Source organism: Bufo gargarizans, chromosome 3, assembly GCF_014858855.1.
Source record: "Bufo gargarizans isolate SCDJY-AF-19 chromosome 3, ASM1485885v1, whole genome shotgun sequence".
NCBI classification, from domain to species: domain Eukaryota; kingdom Metazoa; phylum Chordata; class Amphibia; order Anura; family Bufonidae; genus Bufo; species Bufo gargarizans.
Genome location: NC_058082.1, coordinates 513,292,236 through 513,311,677, shown reverse-complemented (window position 1 = coordinate 513,311,677; position 19,442 = coordinate 513,292,236). Strand labels below are relative to the sequence as shown.

At 41.5% G+C, this 19,442-nt stretch overlaps 1 protein-coding gene across 2 annotated transcripts in view; it reads right to left on the bottom strand.

Moving 5' to 3' along the window:
* The window catches only part of SMPX (small muscle protein X-linked), a 121,173-nt gene extending 102,391 nt beyond the window's left edge, over positions 1-18,782 (bottom strand). Inside the window, exon 1 of one of the 2 annotated variants that reach the window (XM_044283961.1) lies at positions 18,409-18,782. The gene's annotated coding sequence lies outside the window, so the exon portion shown is untranslated. The remainder of the gene's footprint in view (positions 1-18,408) is intronic. The other variant, XM_044283960.1, reaches the window with a different exon arrangement.
* Positions 18,783-19,442: the final 660 nt, after the last annotated feature.

Below are 19,442 nucleotides of genomic sequence, written 5' to 3'. Positions count from 1 at the left end.
GGTACTCTTGCTGGACTAACTGTTGATACATATTGATACCCCGTTTTAGTATAAGCTCGCTATCTGTATTGCTGGACTTTTATATTCTAACATAGAGGCGTTCCCATGGTGATGGGGACGCTTCAAGTTAAAATATACCATCGGATTGGAGAAAACTCAGATCCGATGGTATAAAAGGGACTCCTGACTTTACATTAAAATTCAATGGGGACGGATCCGTTTGCAATTGCACCATATTGTGTCAACGTCAAACGGATCCGTCCCCATTGACTTGCATTGTAATTCAGGACGGATCCGTTTGGCTCTGCACGGCCAGGCGGACAACAAAACTTTTTTTTCATGTCCGTGGATCTTCCAAAAATCAAGGAAGACCCACGGACGAAAAAATGGTCACAGATCACGAACCTACCGACCCCGTTTTTGCGGACCTTAAAAAAAAACGTTCGTGTGCATGAGGCCTTAATGTGACATATAAAAACAAACTGAAAACTTTTTAGGTAAAGTGAAGAAAAAAAATAAAATAAAATAATATGGTTGCATAAGTGTGCACACTCTTAGGCCTCATGCACACAACCGTTGTTGTGTTCCGTTCCGCAAAATTGGGTTCCGTTGTTTCGTGATTCATTTCCGTTTTTCCGTGTGTCTTCCTTTATTTTTGGAGGACCACCACACATAAAGGAAGGTAAAAAAAAGTCTAAGACAGGTTTGCAATGCAAATTATAGGAATAAAACGGACACGGACACGCGGATGACAATCTTGTGTGCCTCTGCGTTTTTTCAGCATGGCACATTTTGACTTGGTAAGATTTGCCCACTCTTCTTTGCAAAAACACTCCAAATCTGTCAGATTGCAAGGGCATCTCCTGTGCACAGCCCTCTTCAGATCACCCCACAGATTTTCAATCGGATTCAGGGCTGGGCTCTGGCTGGGCCATTCCAAAACTTTAATCTTCTTCTGGTGATTTGGATGTATGCTTTGGGTCGTTGTCATTCTGAAAGATGAAGTTCCTCTTCATGTTCAGCTTTCTAGCAGAAGCCTGGAGGTTTTCTGTCAATATTGACTGGTATTTGGAACTGTTCATAATTCCCTCTAACTTAACTAAGGCCCCAGTTCAATCTGAAGAAAAACAGCCCCAAAGCATGATGCTGCCACCACCATGCTTCACTGTGGGTATGGTGTTCTTTTGGTGATGTGCAGTGTTGTTTTTTGGCCAAACATATCTTTTGGAATTATGGCAAAAAAAGTTCAACCTTTGTTTCATCAGACCATAACACCTTTTCCCACATGCTTTTGGGAGACTTCAAATTTGTTTTTGCAAAATGTAGCCTGGCTTGGATGTTTTTCTTCGTAAGAAAAGGCTTTCGTCTTGCCACTCTACCCCATAGCCCAGACATATAAAGAAGACGGGGGATTGTTGTCACATGTACCACACAGCCATTACTTGCCAGATATTCCTGCAGCTCCTTTAAATGTTGCTGTAGGCCTCTTGGAAGCCTCCCAGACCAGTTTTCTTCTTGTCTTTTCATCCATTTTTTCCAGTTCTTGGTAATGTCAATATTGTGCCATATTTTCTCCACTTGATGATGACTGTGTTCCATGGTATATTTAATGCCTTGGAAATTCTTTTGAACCCTTCTCCTGACTGATACCTTTTAACAATGTGATCCCTCTGATGCATTGGAAGCTCTCTGTGGACCATGGCTTTTGCTGTGGGATGCGACTAAGAAAATTTCAGGAAAGACCAACTAGAGCAGCTGAACTTTATTTGGGGTTAATCAGAGGCACTTTAAATGATGGCAGGTGTATGCTGACTCCTATTTAACATGATTTTGAATATAAAAGGGTACTTATGCAACCATATTATTATTGTTTTGTTTATTTCTTCCCTCCACCTAAAAGATTTCAGTTAGTTTTTCCATTGAGTGGTACAGTTTATAGGTCACATTAAAGGTGGAAAAAGTTCTGAAATGATTTATCTTTGTCTCATTTTTTTACAGCACAGAAACATGACATTAAAACAGGGGTGTGTAGACTTTTTATATCCACTGTATGTCCCCAGAAAGAGAACCAACTCACCGACTCTATTAATTTGAAGTGGCTCCCTATAAGTCAAAATCCTCTTGCTTGGGCAATACCTCTTTGCATAATCATTTCTAATGGAGCATTGTCAATATGTCTCCATACCATTGAGTACCTCCAGTAAGTCTCCATACAGGACTGGTCTCTTTAAGCAGATTCAGCACCCTGCCTAAGCCATATTCTGTTTACCAAACCTGTGACTTTTCATTTATAGGTCTCATAATAAAATGTCTGGAAAATAAAGAGTAAAGAATGAAAGACCCATGCAGCATTATCCAAAAGTCAGAATGTAGCTAGTAGCGGCACCAGCCCTCCAGATAGGAGTAGTAGTAATAGTAGTAGTAATAGGCCACAGTTCTCCTTGGCTTCCAATAGGTGCCACATTATTAATGGTGGCCGTGCCATTAAAGAACAGAGGCAACCTCCCAACTTCCCAAAACACTTCAAGGGCCAGATCTGCTTCTATTATGGTATGCTCAGGAACTGGAGATGCCATCTATACTGTGGGTAGAGGCTCAAAACATGAAAGACCTAAGCCAATCTTTGAAAAAAAGTTGAAAAAAAGAGATCCGCTCACCTCTATTCTCTCAGGATAGGTGCTCCAAACCAAAATTGAGTCACCCCTCAAAATTCTGATATCAATAGTAAAAAAAATATGGGATGGTCACTCATATATGGAATTATAGGACACTTTATTAAACATATAGATTAAAATTATATATGATAAAAATTACAATACACTAAAATAATCTATTAAAACAGTTTGACAAGGCACAATATACTTGTTCCCTATCAAAGCACAATGTACTTGTTCACACTATAGACAATGATGTATTCTGTGGGAGAACCATTTGGGCAGATACTGGTGACTCCAAAAAAGTAGTATTTTGAATTGTGTCAGTTTCCTATTCAGCCGTCTGCTAACTGTTGCAATATGCTAGCGTTCATTTTCTGAAGCGAGAGGTTCTTTGCTAAATAGCTGATACAGTTCGTTTGTTAAATAGCTTGATGAAACACCTCTTAGTGTTATACCCACTCGTGTGGGCTTACCTTTATTCGCGCCACTGGCCTAATGGGGACTTGCTGCCGAATCTTTGCTCCGTTGTATGAGTCGGTGTCCCGGGTATGGAGCTGTTCGCGTCCCACGTGTCTCTCACAGATGGTATTGGATCACAGTCCGGTGTGAGGATCACGGACCTTTGTTCACAGGCGCTGATAGATGACGTATTGCAGTCCTCTGTTATAGAGTTGAAGGATTTTTTTTCTTTATAGTGCACTAGGTTGTATAAGAAGACGGGGTATTCATCCAAAAGTTTTTGACGCCAGACGCGTTTCGGGGAGACGCTTCCCCTTCCTCAGTGCCACCAGCGGCGCGAATAAAGGTAAGCCCACACAAGTGGGTATAACACTAGGAGGTGTTTCATCAAGCTATTTAGCAAACGAACTGTATCAGCTATTTAGCAAATAACCTCTCGCTTCAGCAAATGAACGCTTACGGATCAGCATAACGGTGTGATCTTTCAACTGAACATAGGACAGAACTTTACCAAGTTTTTTACAAACTATATGAATTGGTGTATGTTGCCATTGTATAAAGTTGGTGGACAAATGGCCATTTAAACAGACGGATACTGTTCGCACCAACCTTCCTCTCCAAACAAATTAGTAACACATATATTATACCCAGGACCTGATAGGCCCAATTGGGAATATTGGAGAGAAGTTTTTTTGAAGTCACCAGTATCTGCTCAAACGGTTCTCCCACAGAATACATCATTGTCTATAGTGTGAACAAGTACATTGTGCTTTGATAGGGAACAAGTATATTGTGCTTTGTCAAACTGTTTTAATAGATTATTTTATTGTATTGTAATTTTTATCATATATAATTTTAATCTATGTTTAATAAAGTGTCCTATAATTCCATATATGAGTGACCATCCCATATTTTTTTACTAAGCCAATCTTGGCTGCCTCTAGCTATGTGCAGAGTGTGTGAATATCTCCCAGTTTTTCTCCACAGTGTTAGAAGACATAAGTCTTGCCATGTGCAAGATCTGCAGGATTAAAATAAGTCTTGGGTGTTCAAACACAAACGTAGGCACCATGGCTCTATTAGAACACATAATGCAGCATCACCAATTACTATGGTAAAATAGAAGTGGCCACCAGCTAGAGTAACAAGAGTGTCCCTCTTCTCCCAGCCCCCTATGCGCCAGCCAGGATGCATCCACGTGCAGTACAGTGTCCTTGTCATAGTCATCATCAGTTACTTCTTCTCCAACTCAAACTCCACCTCCTTCTCCGCTCTGTCATCAACCATCAACAGTGGAATGTGTGGCCAGGAAAAAACTCTACACGCCTAGCAATCCACTGGTGCACAGGCTCAATTCCCACCTGACCAAGTTGCTGTCGGGACAGTCGCTGCCATGCCAGTTAGTGGATTCTGCTGTCTGTAATGTGCACAGCCTTGTTCAAAGATACCTAGCTGCCATTATCTCTCCAAAAAAGCCATCCTTGCCTTGAACTGTCATGTGGCGGAAAACGTCTCCCTTATAGACTTACAGCAACAGAACAGTCTGCCATTGCACTGCTTGATCCGCAATGTTTCAACTTGCTGGAATTCCACCTTGCATATCCTAGAGCGTCTGTATGAGCAGTGTAAAGTGGTGAATGATTTTTTCATGCACTGGTCCACCTCACCAGGGAGCATGTGTTGTTTTGAGAAACATTCTATGTTTCTATGTGGTGGAGAACGTCTCCCTCATAGACTTGCAGCAACAGAACAGTCTGCCATTGCACTGCTTGATGCGCAATGTTCCAACTTGCTGGAATTCCACCTTGCATATGCTAGAGTGTCTGTATGAGCAGTGTAAAGTGGTGAATGATTTTTTCATGCACTGGTCCACCTCACCATGGAGCATGTGTTGTTTTGAGGTCAGACAATGGCAGCTCATCCGAGATGCCAGTCATGCACTCACTGAGTCCTTGGGCACAGTGGCAAGAATGGCAAATTGTATGCTTGCTTGCATATGTAATAACATACTCGAAAGGATCTCCTGACATCCCGACTGGGTACCTCCATTGATGGATGCTCCCAGTGCCTCCCAAGGACTCCAAGCAGTCCGCTCGACACCGATACCACCACAGGAACCAGGAAAAGGAACAGCTCTTACAAGTGCTAGGAGTAATAGCAAGGGGAGTATACACGTATAGCAATCCCCACACACATGAGACGAGGCTCTATGTTGAATGTAAAACAGGAACTCTTTATTGAACACACAGCATTGACTTATATACACATGACATACTGAGGACATGACATAGCAGCCAATCCTGTACAGTTTAAACACAAAACTAACCCTATTCAACAAACACACTAGCATTGTCTTTGACGCAATCAACAAAATACAATGGGCATTGTCTTTGACGCAATCAACAAAATACAATTACCAAAACACATTGGGCTCTGCCTGTGATACAATTACCAAACATAATGGGCTAACTTAATCACTCACAGACATAAACCACACATTTTTCCCAAAACACAGAAAACACCTCAAAACCCCACATATCCCCATAATGTATACATCCATGGATAGCTCTGATCTGGGTGAACAACAAATCCAAAAATCACCCAGATCCGAGCAGGGATTCCCGAATTCCATGGAAGTCACATTTGGCTGGCCGCAAGCATGGCTTTCCTGCCCAAAACAGTTCCACAGATTTAAGCTGTGCGGCCGGTTTGTCTTCTTCTTCAAAGTTAGGATATGGGCCATAATCCTGAGGCAAGAGGCTAGCAAACAGGCCCCTCCAAAACCCAGTGGCGAGGTTATTTTCGCCACACATACTGTATGTATAATCGACTGATGGTTACTGGATAGCCTTAGTTTTAGAACCTCTTTATCAAAACAAAATGGGGAATGTTGTACTGTTGCCAAAAGGGAGGCCAAATTGCTTTATTACAAGGATACACTGTGTACGCAGCTTGGCGCAGCTTTCACGAGCAGTTGTCTGCCACTTACTTGCCTGACCAGGAGGCCTGTCTCTTCCCTATGCTCAGTCACCCAATTCCCACCATCTCTGCTACCAGTATCATCAACATGATGGAGCAGTTTCACCATGTACCATGCCAGGCTGTCACGGGGGAAGTTGCAGATAGCTGGAACTTATAAATAAAGACCGACTGGCTTTATCCCAAACTAAGGAGCATATAGGTGCTAAGAGCTCTCCCTGACTGCTATGCACATGCAAGGGTCTCAATGGTAGACGATTGCATGCCCACGTACCTAAGACTGTGTGACACCTGAAAACCCTATAATAGTGAGGTGACACGACCACCGGCTCCCTGCACTGAATACAAATGGAGTCAGGGTCACCTAGAATCGAGCCAGCAAGGAAACACAATAAAGAAAAAGACTTATCTGAGCAAATAGCAGCAGCAGCCTCCAGCAGTGAACACTTCATCCAAGAAGTAGTATAAACCGCAAAGTGAGGCAGTATGGGAGGGAATATAAAGGAAGACGATTAGTCTAAATAAGTGACACCTGGCAGAAGGAAAGGAGCTGACAAAGTACGTCATACAAGAGGTAGAGAAGAACGTCTGTCAGACCTTCTCACAGAACTGGCGGTGACACAGGCTGTCGCAAATGAGGACGGAGATATACCGCCTGAACAACCAGGTGCAGTCCTGTTTGTACGCTGGCCTTTCTCCGGCACATACCATGTTCCCTGACCCCATGGAATTCTGGGCAGGCAGATTAGAACCGTAGACAGAATGGGCTCAGTTTGTTCTCTCTGTACTGCCCTATCCAGCCCCCATTGTTATCTCAGAGGGAGTTTTAAGCGTGGCAAATGGCGTCACATACAAACGGACAAAGTTCCTCCGTCAGTGTACAAAACATCACATTTTGTGATCATGTTGGGTGGGGTAGGACAGCCGGAGCAGCAGTGTTTTTTTGTGTTCGCGTTCATCACTCTGCAGCTTTTCCCTCCTCCCTCGTATCCCCCTCCTTCTTCCTACTTTTAGATTTCTATGGACAGCAAATATAAACTGATCTGTGTGTGGAGAAACTCCTAATTTTATCAGTAAACTAAGAATGAGTGTTTAGTGCGGGAGGAAGGTTGAAAGAGAAGTCTGATAAGTGGAGAATGAGGCATTTTTCTGTAATATCATATATTACAAAGTTTCTCATATTTACTAATAAAATAAGAAAATAAGTATTACCTGTTCAATCTGCTCTCATTCCATTACACCTGCTCCGATGCCCCCAGATGTTTTTATTTGCAACACTGCAGCAATATCGTACCAGAGTACCGACACAAGACTGCTGCAGCCAATCACTGGCTCACAACAGGCCATAAATATCTAGTCTTTGGGGTCTGACACCCCGCACTCCTGCTGATCAGCTGTTTCAGAGTAGCTTTGGAGCTATACAGCTCCGTCCACAATGCAGAGGATGGAGATGGTAACTGAAGAGCAGCGCAGCCCTTCAGTAATCCGCTCCATCCACTGCACTGAGGATATGTCATCAATAATAAAGTAGTGGACAACCCCTTTAATTCTGAGACTATAGGTCATCATTTAAAAAAAATAATCTGGAAAACCCCTTTAACAAAGTCCTAAAGATCAATTTCAGCAAATTAGAAGAAATTGTATGGAACTTAAGGAGTGCTAAACACAAAGGAGCACATTTATTAAGGCCTATCAAGTACATCCCCAACAAGATATCCCCACTGGAAGTCCGTGTGCCAATATCCGGAAACTTATATAAAAATTGGAGCGCTCCAACACAGAAAGGTCCGGAAGATCAGCCACTTAAATCGGTCAGTACAAGTCCACTTCTCGCGATTACACACTTCGGTCACATGACCAGATTCGAGATGTTGGTTTAATGATCGAGAGGCAGCAGTGGCGCATGAGCTAAGTGGGACACCGAACATTCGGATAGCGGGAAATGCGAAAGATACGTGAGTAAAAACCGATCATTTGGATCGCGGGAAACACGAAAGTCACCATGAGTAAAAACCAGATGCTCTTTGTGTTTAAATCAAACATTTTCCGAATATTGGAGAGCGATCTATCATACGATTCTTTTGCTACATTATTTATAAGAAAATAAGCCCAATATAAGGTAAAAGGAGACCAATACAGATACAGGAAATATATTGATTGGACAAATTACATCATAACCTTGGGTCTGTGCAGGACACTTTTGCTATTTCCCACCTAGGATTTATGGTCACCCCCCCCTTTTTGGGAAGTTTGTTTGGACTTTTTATTAGATTTTTAGCTTTTTTAGGTATTATTTTAACTATTTTGTTGCTGCAGCAATTATTAAGGATCAACTATTGAGTCTCACTATATGTTTGTATTCTATGCAATATATTAAATATTAAGATTGTATTTTATGTGATATATTAAATATTGTGAATCACTCAGATAATACTGCCACGATTGATATTTATTCCATACGGGGGAGTGCCAGTCTCAAACTACATTAAAAACAAAAATTACCTTGGTCCTAAAACAGTCACTGTACTCTCACCCAATTTCATTTAATTTAATAGAGAATGGTGTAACTAGCAAATTTCTTAATCACTTGATTGAAAAATAAACCTGCATCCGCCTGAAAAAAGCTGTAAAGTCATGGCGACTGGGGGTCCCACTTCCACCTAAGTTGCAGTCCATTGCCTGTTGTCAGGCCAAATCCATCCCTGGTAACAGAGACTCAGAATACGGCAGAGAGAAAGTGGGGATCATAGCTAGCGGAGATCATGAGCCTGATAAAGATCTGCTTCTAAACATCCTGCTTTTCTGTAAGTGTGATTTACCCCTCCTTCTCAGCTTTTTGAGCTCCCTAGAAGAAAACATAGTGGAAAGTAAGGGAAGTGAGGTCACTGCATACAATACAGGCAGAAGGGAGACACCCCCTGCTTCTGAGAGAAATGCACCTAGCTATACAGCTAAAAGGGAATAATATGTCTGAAAGAGACTTTAGGGAAGCTGAAAAATAACTGTTCCTTCATACTTATGATTGCACAAAGAAGCACAGCCATTATGCAAACTTTTTTTTTTTGAGAACTCAAGTATGCTTAAAAGAGTTAAGAAGAAAAACTGTAAAAAAAAAATAAAAAAAATTCACATCTTCACATGATCTTCACACGATCTTCACACAAAGTCCTTGGTAGGCCATTGACATTGGATTGTTGTCAGATCTGAAAGGGAATTACCTCTTTCACAGACCCACATAGAACTTAAAGGGGTTTTCCAGTACTGATTACCTATCTAAAGGTGTGACTCCCAGCATTTCCGCTGATCAGCTGTTTGAAGAGACCGCAGGGCTTCGGTGAACACTGCAGCCTTTGAGCTGTGATACCAAGCACAGCCACTATCCAATGTACAGTATGGTGCTTGGTACTCTGCGTGACGAGGTCGCAGCACTCACAGGATTGCAAAGGCCTCTTCAACAGCTGATTGGTGGCAATGAATTATTGAAACAGTTTTGTACATTAGACCTGCAGTAGGGACTGATGATTGTTCCTTCTGTCTGAAAAGCAATGGCTGTGAGCATATTCAGGTATGTACTGTATTCATGTCAGGACTGTATAAATCTCTATAACTGCAGTGGCGCTATTAAGGGGGCATGTGACTGCTAAAAAGGGATGTCTGGTTTAGAAAACCCATTTTACTTATACACTTATGGAATTCTGAATTAATTGCGAGGGGTCCATTATTCAGAACCTTCATCTGGTGGCCATACTGAACAGTGGTTACAAAGAGCATCTCTCGCTTTGGAGGACTTGTTCTGTCCTGTATTACAGACAAGCCATTGAATTGAATGAGAATGGTGTAATGCTTAGTTTCTCCAGTGGTGGTGCTACAGGAAAACTGAACAGTTACTGCAAGATTTCTGCACAATTTACAGCTGATTCATGGGGATTCCAACAAGTGGACAGCATATTGTTAAGGGAGCTTTCTAACGAGCAGGGTTTGTCCAAATCAGAGAACCCCTTCAAGAGACCTGTGTGGCAAAATCTTTAAATGAATATGTGTCTGGAACGGCTCAGGGGAATGTGTTTGGCGCTGATAAAGAGGATGTGGCAGGCAGTGTTATGGAGAGAACAGTGACCGGCACTTGAAGGTTTTGGTATGGAACCACTGACTGCAAGGTGTAAATCTATGGCCTCATGCACACGACCGTTCTTTTATTCCGTGTCAGTTGTGCCGTTTTTCGTGATTTTCTGCGGACCCATTGACTTTCAATGGGTCCGTTGAAAACTCAGCTAATGCACCTTTTGCCATCCGCGTCCGTGATCTGTGATTCCAGTCCGTCAAAAAAATATAACCTGTCCTATTATTTTTGCGGAAAATGGTTTGTGGACCCATTCAAGTCAATGGGACCGTTAAAAAACGCGGAGGCGCACAAAATTGTCATCCGCGTCCGTTTTTTTTCTATCATTTGCATGGCAAACCTGTCTTAGACTTTTTTTTACTTTCCTTTATGTCTGTTGGTCCTATAAAAATAAAGGAAGACACACGGAAACATAAACGGATCACGGAACCCCTTTTGCGGAATGGAACACAACAACGGTCGTGTGCATGAGGCCTATATCTGTGTGTGCACCCATTAGCGCCAATATGCCTGTATCTATGCCATTCCCCCGCACATTGCCAAAATCCTGTCTATGCCCCTGAACACAGACAATACTACTATACACTGGTCATTTTCCAGACTGTCTATCTACACTTGACTCATAGTGTTACAGTCATGGTTGATGTCCTGAACACAAAGCTGGGTTTCTGTAGAGCTTTTCTCATCGGCTGTAATTGGATTAAAGTTCAAGATAAGCTTTTCTTATATAGGACACAATTTACATGTAACAAATTGAGACGTATAGTCCGTAATAATAACTATGTGATCCAGTGATAAGCTCTCACTGTTCTGTAGTAATGACATGTTGCATTAGATCTATAATTGATATCCCTTCTAACCCAAGGCATACTGAAGAACAAAAGCCTCATCTTTAAATTTTTGCAGCAACAAACAGTTAATATAATTTCATCTTCCAGAAGCTGAACTACATTGATGCAAGTAAGAACTGACCTAGTTTTTTTTTGTGCTCTGCGTCCAAAATCCTTTATTCCACAAAGATTTAACACTCATGATAAGCATTATAAACAGGGGCCCCTTTATCTAATGTACTAAGGACCTATTAACTTTGCAGAACTGAGAAATTAAGGGGAATCGTGGGAAAAATTAGCAGTTAAAATGGTTGGCCACTTTCTGGTTACTGTTCACAGGCTGAACCGGATGGACATACAGTGCAGACCAAAAGTTTGAACACACCTTCTCATTCAAAGAGTTTTCTTTATTTTCATGACTATGAAAATTGTAGATTCACACTGAAGGCATCAAAACTATGAATTAACACATGTGGAATTATATACATAACAAAAAAGTGTGAAACAACTGAAAATATGTCATATTCTAGGTTCTTCAAAGTAGCCACCTTTTGCTTTGATTACTGCTTTGCACACTCTTGGCATTCTCTTGATGAGCTTCAAGAGGTAGTCACCTGAAATAGTCTTCCAACAGTCTTGAATGAGTTCCCAGAGATGCTTAGCACTTGTTGGCCCTTTTCCTTCACTCTGCGGTCCAGCTCACCCCAAACCATCTTGATTGGGTTCAGGTCCGGTGACTGTGGAGGCCAGGTCATCTGGCACAGCATCCCATCACTCTCCTTCATGGTCAAATAGCCCTTACACAGCCTGGAGGTGTGTTTGGGGTCATTGCCCTGTTGAAAAATAAATGATGGTCCAACTAAACGCAAACCGGATGGAATAGCATGCCGCTGCAAGATTCTGTGGTAGCCATGCTGGTTCAGTATGCCTTCAATTTTGAATAAATCCCCAACAGTGTCACCAGCAAAGCACCCCCACACCATCACACCTCCTCCTCCATGCTTCACGGTGGGAACCAGGCATGTAGAGTCCATCCGCTCACCTTTTCTGCATCGCACAAAGACACGGTGGTTGGAACCAAATATCTCAAATTTGGACTCATCAGACCAAAGCACAGATTTCCACTGGTCTAATGTCCATTCCTTGTGTTCTTTAGCCCAAACAAGTCTCTTCTGCTTGTTACCTGTCCCTAGCAGTGGTTTCCTAGCAGATATTCTACCATGAAGGCCTGATTCACACAGTCTCCTCTTAACAGTTGTTCTAGAGATGTGTCTGCTGCTAGAACTCTGTGTGGCATTGACCTGGTCTCTAATCTGAGCTGCTGTTAACCTGCGATTTCTGAGGCTGGTGACTCGGATGAACTTATCCTCCGCAGCAGAGGTGACTCTTTGTCTTCCTTTCCTGGGGCGGTCCGCATGTGAGCCAGTTTCTTTGTAGCGCTTGATGGATTTTGTGACTGCACTTGGGGACACTTTCAAAGTTTTCCCAATTTTTCGGACTGACTGACCTTCGTTTTTTAAAGTAATGATAGCCACTCGTTTTTCTTTACTTAGCTGCTTTTTTCTTGCCATAATACAAATTCTAACAGTCTATTCATTAGGACTATCAGCTGTGTATCCACCTGACTTCTCCACAACGCAACTGATGGTCCCAACCCCATTTATAAGGCAAGAAATACCACTTATTAAACCTGACAGGGCACACCTGTGAAGTGAAAACCATTTCAGGTGACTACCTCTTGAAGCTCATCAAGAGAATGCCAAGAGTGTGCAAAGCAGTAATCAACGCAAAAGGTGGCTACTTTGAAGAACCTAGAATATGACATATTTTCTGTTGTTTCACACTTCTTGCTATGTATATTATTCCACATGTGTTAATTCATAGTTTTGATGCCTTCAGTGTGAATCTACAATTTTCATAGTCATGAAAATAAAGAAAACTCTTTGAATGAGAAGGTGTGTCCAAACTTTTGGCCTGTACTGTATGTCTTTTTTCAACTTAATAAACTATGTTACTATGTTGTGAAGAAACCAGATTCAGGGGGCACAACCAATACAATTAATAGAGTGCTAACCATGGTATTAAAACACAACCATGTAGAATAACAAAAAGAAATACCGCATAAAAGGATGAACCTCTTAGTATAAAAATAGATATATATTATTAGAAAACACAAAACCCACGAGATAAAATCATTGTATACAATTACAAAACAGTGTGTGGACTAAGCATGGGTCCAACACACATACCTACAACAACTAGTTTCAAAATGGAAACACATGAACACCGCCAGAGTAACACATAATGCATAGATATAGCCTCCCAAATAAGGCATCAAAAATTGTGGATATTTATCCAAATAGACAGATGAACGGGCATGGTGTATAGGTAAAATACACCCCATGCGTATCACCAGGTCAAACTGGCCTCCTCATGGGTTCATGATCCAGAGTAAGGGCTGTTTCACACGAGCGGTTGCCGTGCGTGACATCCGCTGCGTGAATGACAGCCAAGACCCGATGCGGACAGCAGAGACACGGAGCATTAACATGACTGATAATGCTCCGTGCCTCTCTGTGATCTCTTTACTACGGAATCACAGCGAGATAAAGTTGTCGCTGTGATTTCGTAGTAAAGAGGTCACAGAGAGGCACGGAGCATTATCAGTCATGTTAATGCTCCGTGTCTCTGCTGTCCGCATCGGGTCTTGGCTGTCATTCACGCAGCGGATGTCACGCATGGCATCCGCTCGTGTGAAACAGCCCTAAATGTGCACATAATATATGTATACATAATGAATTAACAATACACTTCACCTGTTAAAAATAGAATCGCAGAGAGCAGGGGGAGGAGAAAAAGTTTAATGGTATTAGGGCACCTGGTGCAGAACCCACAAAAACATCATGGTGCCGCATAGTATGCACCGGCGCCTGAAGTAAGTGAACAGCGCGTGTGCAAGATGGCGCACAGCCGGAAGTGAAAGAGCGATGCGTTCCAAAGACCGGAAGCGTGTCGCTCAGGTAGATGGGCGGAGGCGCCGGATACAAGCTGTTCGTGTCATCATGCGTTACATATGCAAATAACGGAAACAGAATATAGAATTAAATTGTTACAGATATATATGTATCTGAAAGCACCAATATAAAGCAACAAAGGAAAAAATAAAACAGAACAAAAAAAACTGAAAAATGACCGAAAAAAGTATAGTAAGAAAAGCCTTTCAGATACAGTATACAAAAGAAGTAATGTGCAACACAATCAAAATATCCACACTAATATATATGCGTATATATATATATATATATATATATATATATAAAATTATTATTATAACAAATACAAATAAAGCAATAGAACATAATATAGTTATATAAGAATAAAGTGAATACATATATAGGTATGTGCATTGACAAATAAAAAATAAATAATTCATGATGGTTAGTATATGAAGATAAGAAGATAAATAAATACATAATTGTTAGTGCATAGAAAATGAATCAATCATTAGTGTAAAGGAAATAAATTGAAATAAACTATGTTACTATGTTGACCAATGTGTAAGTAAGATGAATATATGGCACTTACTAATATAGTCTTTGTTGAAATTCTGTGCCATTTTCTACATTTCATGAGGTATGCTCCCTTGACAAGTCTTGCGTGCTGTCTACAAAAGAGGTTTTGTCCATAAAATGGCGGCAGATCGAGGGTCATGTGACCAGGCTGATCACCTCCATGTGACGCCTTCTCCATTCAATTACACTGCACCTGACATCTGCACTTGCAGTGTTGGGAGTTTAGGGCAGGTGCAGTGTCCCTAAATGGAGAAGGCTGAGTGATGTGTTTGATCAGATGACCCGCCATCAGTGGCCATCCTTTGGACAGGGCCGCTATGTGGACAGCACAGAAGGTTTGCCTTACAAGTGGACATGACTTATGAAATATAGCAAACAGCACAGAATATCATCGAGGGCTATATTAGCAAATACCATATAGTTATCTTACATACACATTGGTCACAAATAGCTAGAAAGTGGTCAACCCCTTTAACACCTTAAAGGGAATGTGTCATCAGAAAATGACCCATTGTTTAAATTAGGCTTTTAATATTTAATATTATTTAACCACTTCCCTACTGCCCACTGTGTATATACCTCCTATCTGCACATGCCCTGTGCAGATAGCACGTATATACACGTGCAGGCAGCGCTTTAATCCCAGCGCTGGGAATAAAGCTCCTGCAATCTAGTAGGAACAGGTCAGTTCCCGGGTGACAGACACAGCAGGGACTCTGAGGAGAAGACAAGAGTGGTTTATTACCGCTTCTGCCTTCCCCTGTGTCGGCAGGAGAGCGTTACCTGAGCGCATTGTGGAGAGAGCAGGAAGCGGCTCTGCTAGTCTCGACGGTCACGTGAATGCTGGGGATGTCTGGGGCAGGAGCAGAGCTGCAGGGTCTAAGGAGACCCTGAACAGCTCTGCCTGTGTGTCATGCCCCCACAGGGGGGCTGTTTTCCCCTGTAACTGGGGCTCCTGTGGATGCAAAAAAATAAAAAGAGGGAAAAAAAAATAAAGTCATTGTCCTCCAGAGGTCTATTAATGACCTCCTGGGGGACATATTATGTGCTAAAAATTAATTAAAATATAAGTAAAAGAAATAAAAAATACAAATAAAAAATATAAGAATGCAGTCGCTAATAGAAACCGTCACCATAGTCGCTCAAACCTATACATCTTATATATGAAAATCGTCAAAAAATAGGGAACCCACTGCAATAATTACTTTTTGTGTCATTTTTTATATTTAAGAAATAAAAAGCTATAATTTAAAAAAATATATACTTTTTTATAATAATTAGCGGTTTTCCTCCAAATTAAACCTAAAAAAAGAAAGAAAAAATATCTAAAAAAAAATTCTAATAAAAAGTCCTAAGTGTCAAGTAAAAAAAAAATAAAAAATTTTCGGTAGTCAAACAAATAAAAATAAAAAGATACAGTCACTGAACCACCACATGCACAAAATCACAAAAGGCTGCCTGGACATTCAGGCCTTTTTTGGGCCCGGTCATGAAAGGATTAATCTTGTTTTAATTTTTTTTAAAGAATATTATTATTTTCCATGTCACTAGGCCACTAAGCCTAAAAATAGGTGCCACTTCTTTCTCTGTAGAGATCACTTCCAGCAGTCATCTCCTTATCATTATAGGCAGGATTAGAATGACAGATATAATATATATAACATCCAGACACTTCTCATTTCGGTGAAATACTGCACGAACACCTTGAGTTACAGTGGCTCTGCACGACTTTTCAATTTCTTCCCATAGTGCAGCCATTTTTCTACAGTACACTACATCCTGGCAGGATATCCTCGAGACAGGCTCATCAGTGCAGGAAGAGACAGAGCTCAGTAGTGCAGAGAGGTAGTGAAGGACCTTTGAGGGGGCGGAGCTCCAGTACTGTTTGAGGAGGAGAGGTTAGTGGTTTCTCTTCCTCTATAAGTTGTAAAGTCCTGTGATAGCCCATAGAAATGCTGGCAGTTGTAGTTCTCTCCTCTTATGCCCCCTCCCTTTATTGTCCTCATGTCCAACAGTAACAACCTGGTCATGATGAAACTTGCAGCTCTCTTGTCACTATTAGGATGTTCTGCCACATCTGAGGTGTTTTTATTGGGCTTTGTTCACACCTGGGCAACTGACATTCTCCTCTGTCATAGGAGCACAACCACGACAGTGGTACGCTAAGTACACTCCTGCCTGATGGTGGTTCTAGCAATCATGTGGCGACATACATTGTTAGAGACAACACAATACTACATATTGCCGCCATAATTCAATTTGGATTTTTAAAAAGGATATAAATAATCACTACTAAAGTGTGCATATATTTGTGGGCATATCCATTGCAAACTCCCCACTGGAATTCAATATGCAACTGGTGTCACTAGGGGAATGAGCATAGCGAGTTCACTTTCCAGTGCTTGTACAAGAGATTGCCACTCATGCTCATCAGAGACTTCTCTCACATATATGGGTGACAGAATATCCACCATTCAAAATAGGCACAGCTTATCTACTCCCTCCTGACCTCTGCACAGGTCATGAGTCAGCTCCAGTCCTACGTAAAGCATATCTCTAAATGTTAACAGCTCAGGCAAGACAGCTGCCTACATAATGTACAGGAAATAGATAAAAAAATCAAAAATCAGAAAATAAAAACAGATTACTATAAAGGATATATGCCACATGTGCCACTATCTGGTTTTCACTGGCAGAAAAATTCTGGGTGATACATTCCCTTTAAAAGACATCTATCAGCAGGATCAACCTTACTAAACTAACCTTAATGCCTGGTAGGGCTAACCCTGCTGATGAAAAATATACCTTCCTTCCTCTGATCCATTGCTGTATTTAGGAGAAATATGTATTTTTTTAAATATGCAAATTATGGCTGAAGTGCACAGAGGGTGGGCCCTAGCCACTTGGTGCACCTTAGCATATTCTCTCTGCTTCCCTGGAACATCCACCTGGAAGCTTGGCCCTGTCAATTCGGTGAAGGGGGAGTATCCAGGAAAGCAGGTGGAAAGACCTTAGGTGCACTAGGCTAGGGCCCATCCTTGGAGCAATTAAGCTGTAATTTGCATATTTTTTTAAGGCACTTATTTCTCCTAAACCCAGAAACAGATCGAGGAAAGCTTTTAGTCAGCAAGGTCAGCCCTCCCATGCATTATGGCTAGTTTAATAGGGTTGATCCTGCTGGCAGATGGCGATTGATCTATGTAAACCATGTATGAACTCCAGTCTGACTCCATATATGTAACAGAATGAAGGAACCTGTAGGTAGTAGTCACTTTGGTTATATCATTATGACCATATCCCTCATTATACAGTATATATATATTCTATATTTAAAGGGATACAATAACTGACTTTTAAAATGTCTTTAATAATATTAGCTGATACATATAGTACTAAAATTCAGACCTGAGAGCTTTCTTTTATAGACCTTGGCTTTAGGAACAGAAGGTCAGGTGCCTCAGACTATATAGAGACCCTATGTACCTATCTGATCTACAGGGCCCCATGGGCAGCATGTAAATAAGCTATAGCCCCTATGCTGTAACGATAACGGAGACCGGCTCTTATGGATCAAGTTTTAAGTTTACCTTATGCTTTAATACTAGAGACCTATTCACATTCAATGATAGGCATGTTATATTCTGATTGATACAGTATTACATATATGCTTCTTCATAATAATATTTATAGTTATTATATATAATGGCATATACAGGTAATGTAAGTCAGCCAGATGTGAAGAAATAAGGGCGAAAATGCAGATTTGGAGTAAATGAAAATGTTTTGCTTACCTTGCACAAGCAGGAGAGAGTGACGGGTCTTTGCCTTCAGCGTTTATCTTGCCAAGGGTGCTTCCAGAGCAGCTGATACTTGTGTTTCTGAAGAGCTTTGTCTCTGCCTTGTACTCGGGGCTGCTTCTGGGCTGGCAGATAAACCCAATTTGGTAGCTAAAGTGTAAAAGGAATTCCTTTCATAGCAGTGAGTTGTTCTTCCTAAATATAGTTTGTTGCACTTGGTAACTGTAGGTTGTCAGTGGCTGCCCGCTCTCGCTTTCACCTGGGTATTCAGACTGATATCAGGGCTCGGAAAGCAAAATGACTGCTAAAGAAATAATAAAAGTAATAATAATCCTACCCAAATGTGTCCTACAACTGCAGCGCCCTCACTGCACACCTCTCAGGACTTTGTAGTCGTAACCTCTGAGCCAGAAGTGTGCAGCCTGTAACCTGACTCTGACTGTTAGGGAGTCATGGTAACAGACAATGGAAACTGTTGTAGTACGGTATTATATGTAGTGTCCTGTAGTGTCCAGAGCTACGTATTTATTAGCCATCATGATTTTATCATGTGATGATTTAGCTATGTAACATAAACTAGTATTAGGCCTCTTGTACACGACCATATGCCCTCCGAGATATACGGTCCGTGAGCAGGCCATATGTCCTGGAGCGGCATTGATAGTGCGCACGGGAGCGCACAGCATCATAGATCACAATGATGATTAATATGATCTTATGAGTACAGGACAATAGTCCCACGGGCGGCCCCACGTGCAAAGCATCACTGTAATCTATGATGCTGTGCGCTCCCGTCCGCACGATCAATGCCGCTCCGGGACATATGGCCTGTTCACGGACCGTATATCTCGGAGCGCATACAGTTGTGTGCAAGAGGCCTTATACTGTTATGATTATTCTTTAGGTAGTACACATAGGGGCACATTTATTAAGATCAGCGTTTTAGACGCCATTCTTAATAAAGCCCCATAGCTGGCGGAGGATTTGCCGAAGTTATGAAGAGGCACGGATCCTCCGCCAGTTCAAAA